This window comes from Euprymna scolopes, chromosome 36 (genome assembly GCF_053919585.1).
Source record: "Euprymna scolopes isolate OS-2025 chromosome 36, ASM5391958v1, whole genome shotgun sequence".
Lineage (NCBI taxonomy): Eukaryota > Metazoa > Mollusca > Cephalopoda > Sepiida > Sepiolidae > Euprymna > Euprymna scolopes.
This window is the reverse complement of record NC_136517.1, coordinates 11,505,736-11,510,603: the sequence shown is the minus strand read 5'-3', so window position 1 is coordinate 11,510,603 and position 4,868 is coordinate 11,505,736. Positions and strand designations below refer to the sequence as shown.

Here is a 4,868-nt window from a genome sequence, read left to right as displayed (position 1 = left end):
TTGTATAGTTTTTTATTTATAACACCTTTTTCCAAACTTACAGTGTTAAAGAGGGTGTGAGACGCCATCTTGAATTTTCAAATACATCGGTAAACACTGTATGTTTTTCGAGCTGAATAAATATGTTACATTGAATAAAAACACGAAAAATATATCCAGTTTGGCAGAAAAGTAACTTATCTTGCCTTTAATAACATTTATTTGTTATATATTTGTCCCCCCCCCCCAAAAAAAAAACAAATTAGAGTGGTCGGTGTTCTGTAGTAGCGTATCTGGATATTTACCAAAAAAAAATATGTTTAGGTTTGGCTATAAATTCCTAAACTTATTTCACCCTAAATAATTTAGGTGACTGAAATAGCAATCTAATTGAATCTTTAATTTCCTGAATAGTATCCGATAATTCATTTTTTTTCGAGTTATATCGAATACATTAATACGGACTTTAGGGGCTTTTTTCGTAATGTTACTGTAAAAATTATTTTTTATTGTTACAAATTACGATGCTTTAAAAAAAGCAAAAATTAATTCTTGCGTTTTTTATTTACTACTGAAAACCATAACTTTAGTAAAGGTATTTTTTGTTTAAACAAAATAAAATATTTTCACTAAGAGTTAAGTAAAAATAATTAGTTCATTATATTCTGCGATCATTATTTGAAAAATACTGCAATTTTCATTAAAATTTGTTAATTTTCTGATTTTTGGTGAATTTTTAAGTAAAGGGAGGAGTCAAAATGTGTATACACTTTGAGCGTCGTCATTCATTTTGAAACCATGTGTGGTTAATTTAAATATCCAGTTTGGCAGAAAAGTAACTTATCTTGCCTTTGATAACATTTATTTGTTATATATTTGTTTTTTGACAACTTTTTCGAATCTATGTGTACAGTAATACAAACCCAAACTTCGGAGGTTGGAATCCCCCCCCCCCACCTAAAATGTACTTGGAAAAATCGATTTTATAGTTAGATTTAAGAATGCTTAGTCGAAATAAAAGGTGAAAAACAAAACAAATAATCAATAAATAATTGTTACCAAAGGCAATAAATGCTACTTTTTTTTTACTTACATTGAATATTTTCAAGCGCTAATGCGGGTGTGTGGGTGCCAAATACCTCCAGATTTTCTAGAATTTCCCGCTAGATTGTAACCAAAATCTCCAGATATAGCAGGAAAACCGCTAAATTGTAACACTGGTCACGTGACAGGAAGCGGTAATAAATAATTGTCCCTAAATAAAAAAAATGGCCTCTCGGTAAAAAGAAATCCACCTTTTTATCATAGGAAAATTAAGTATAATGTTATAATTAAAAAGAAATATATAAAAACTAGTGGTGGGACGATTAATCGGAATCGGAATCGTTAATTGTAAGAATCGTGTATTTTGGGAGGTATCGGAATCGGAATCGCATCGTTAAAAAATATCTTAATTTTCCGATTCCTTCATTACGATTCTTTTAGTCTGATGTTGAAAAAAAGAAAAAAAATTTCCTGATATTTCTAACCGCAAGAGAGAAATGTAGCATGTTATAAAAAGAAACCAAAGAAATTCATTATTAACAGGGCAATGCTTAGTGCCCCTCCCTTACAAGGTTCATTCATTCAGATCTATTGTAATCAAAACTACAAAAGAGTTAACTTGAAAAGAAGTATGCAGGGCTCTACATTGCGAGTAAAAATTAAAAAAAAACGCTTATCTTTTTGGCGATTGTTTTTTTTTTACTGACAAATCTTCTAATACTGAATGAAAATGCTTTTTCAACTTATATTTTCTTACAATAAAACGAGCAAAGTCAAATTATTTAAACAGTAAAAGGTTTAATAGAACAATATACTTTTTTTTCTTTTTTTAAAAGAAGGCTTTTGAAAGAAATATCTCTAAAATGAAATTGATCACGTTGTATTATTTCGCAAAGTTTTGACAGTAGTCGGCTTCTTTTTAAGTTTAAAAAAAATCGACCCCATACCTATCTCTTCCAAACCTAAAGTTATTAAATATCCCCTTCGTTAATTTAAGGGTAATTAATTCAATTAAGTTTTTTTTTTTTTAATTTCATCGAAATAAAATCCATTATTTTTTTTTTATTTTCTTCTTCAGAAAGATAAAACCCTGAATTTGATTATATTAAAAGCAGAATAATATAATCTTTTTTCTAGAATTTTAAATTGAAAATTAAAAGTGTTTTGCACAGTTTTTTGCCGAACGAAAAAGAAATTAATATATATATATTTTTTAAAAGGTTTTGTAATCAATTAATTTTTATGTCTAAATAATATTTACGATTAATTAAATAATTTCATTTTAAAAAGTATTTATAAATAGAATTTTACTTAAGACTTATAGTTCAGCAATATTGAACCGCATCAACCATGTGTGAATTGAACACAGTCAACCAAAAAAAAAAATTCAAAAGAAAATGCATATTTGCATTTCATTATGTCAACTTTTATACATTGGTTTCAAAAATTAAATTCTATAAGTTTTTTTTGTTAACTACCGGTTGGTACAATTTACCGCCCCATCCCTTTATATATTTTTCTTTTTGTCTTTTTTAGCGGATTATTTTCAATTAATTATCCAAATAAGTGACTAGCTTTAAAACAAAATTTAATAGTAAATTATTTGTTTACAGATAAATTGAATTTTCTAATATGGCCCAAAGTCCAAAAAAAGTCTTGCATGGAAACTTTTTGAAGTTGATGAGTTGAAAGCCATTTGCAAAGTCTGTCAAATTAAAATATTGCAATCAATAAAACCATCTAACATGACCACAACCAACATGTTAAAACATTTAACTATGAAGCATCCAAATAAATTGGAGGAGCAAAATAAAAAAGAAAAGGAACAAAAAATTACTAACTAGTCACTCAGAGCAGTTTTATTAGTGAGGGTTGAAATCGCAGTGTCTTTTTTTTTTTTTTTTGGCCTGCGACACCATCTAGGTGTCACCAATTTTTTTAACCCTCCTTAACTTCAAAGAGCAAATACAATATATACAACTAAAAAAATAATTTTTAAAAATGCTGATTCTATTCATGAAAAATTCTTTTAACTAGAAATTAAAACTTAGGTAAAGATAGCTGACTGACAGCAACAGGAGCACTGGTTAACTACTGAACCACGTGGAAAGGTGGGGGGGGGGGAAAAAAGGAAATTAAATGATGATAATAAATTATGATAACCGTCTTTGAAAGGCACTAAACTCCTAAAATTTACTTCTTTAAAATTTTAGGTGGCACTCCCTGGCGATTTTAAAGCACTCTCTCTCTGTCTCTCTCCAAAAAAAAAAAAAAAAAAAAAAAAAAAAAAGATTTAATTTTTAAGCTTGGGAAAGATATATTTATTATAACCGAATTCCTGTATGAAGACTGGATCTACTTTATTGGACGTTAATTCGTGAGATAAGTAATTTTTCAATGTTTAATATGTTTTTAAAGTTTCAATTATTAATTAAATTTTTTTAATTGCGTTTATTTTTCAATTTATTTTAAAAAAACAGGGTTTTAAATGTATTTTTCAAGGTAACAAGCTTCGAAAGAAGTCTAATAAAAAAAATCACTTAATTTTTACTTTCAACAATCCTGAGAATTTAATTATTAAAAAAATATTGAAATGTGACATTTTTTTATTTAACATTTTTTAATTGTTCCATCCTTTGGGCTTCTTAAACTGAACCAATTTTGCACAAAAATAATGCATATTATTTGATGATGTTTTGGTTTTCATTTAATTATCTTGGTGAACACGAATCTCAACCCGTACACATAGAAATTTATTATGGATATTTTCTATATATATGTTTGTAATATTTCTGAAATATTAGTACAAAATTATTGAAGTTGTAGTTATGTAAAGTTAACAAAATACAATTACGAGATAATTAATATAAGGTGAAGAAATAGAAAACGGGTCGCATGTTAGAGGGGGAGACTTTTTTTTGTTAAAGATGTTCTGATTTTAGATTAGTTATCGGGGTGAGCGCGAACGCAGACCCCACACTTAGAAATAGCGCACCCGAGTCGTCCACATTTGGGACGATCGCAAAGGTCAACCCAACCGTAGTGCAATGGAAGGGCCTCGCTCTGGGAGAACGGCCTGGATGATCACCGTTTACCCCTGTGCCAGGTAAGTATGCTTTTCACAACTTCAGGCACATTTTTATATCACACACCGACACACAATACCGACACCGACTTACAACTTAACAAAATACATTCAAACAATTTCAACAACATTAACACTTTACAACTTTTACATTCATCAATAACAACATTTCATAACAAATAATTTATCACCATTTAAACACATCAACGTTTTCATATAATACGATATTTCTTAAATAAATACATATTTTACCGTACTATTCAATGTCAAGGTTGTTTACAAGCAATCAACAATAATTAATTTCGAAGTTTCGTCAAAAATAAAAACGGAACAAACTTATTTTATTTTAAAACAAACAACAACCAAAAAAAAAACAACCATATCCTTTTTATCAAATGAAACTATTTCTTTAAAAATTCGCTTTAATTAAGTTTAAGATTCAAATCAAAATAAAACAATAAATACATTTTTGAAATGGTTGCAGTGTTGCCTCCCCTGACCTTATGAAAAAGAATACTTTGAGCTTTTGTATAAAAATAAATTGAATAATCAGTATTGTTTATATTATTATAAATTAGCTTTTATTTATTTATTTATTTATTTATTTTTTTAGAAATTCAATATGTAACTAACATTCCGGTTGAATGTTAGTTATGTGTTGTTAATGACTCCACACACACGCACGATATAGAAAAATAATCAGAAGAGTTATCTCCCCTTACAACAGCATATTCATTTCTAGTAAACTGACATTTTTCCC

General features: G+C 28.2%; 1 non-coding gene across 1 annotated transcript; it reads right to left on the bottom strand.

Annotated features, from left to right (window-relative positions):
• Positions 1–3,973: 3,973 nt before the first annotated feature.
• LOC145260783 (U1 spliceosomal RNA) lies at positions 3,974–4,137 on the bottom strand. The gene has a single exon (XR_013864364.1). It is a non-coding gene; the product is annotated as a U1 spliceosomal RNA (small nuclear RNA).
• Positions 4,138–4,868: the final 731 nt, after the last annotated feature.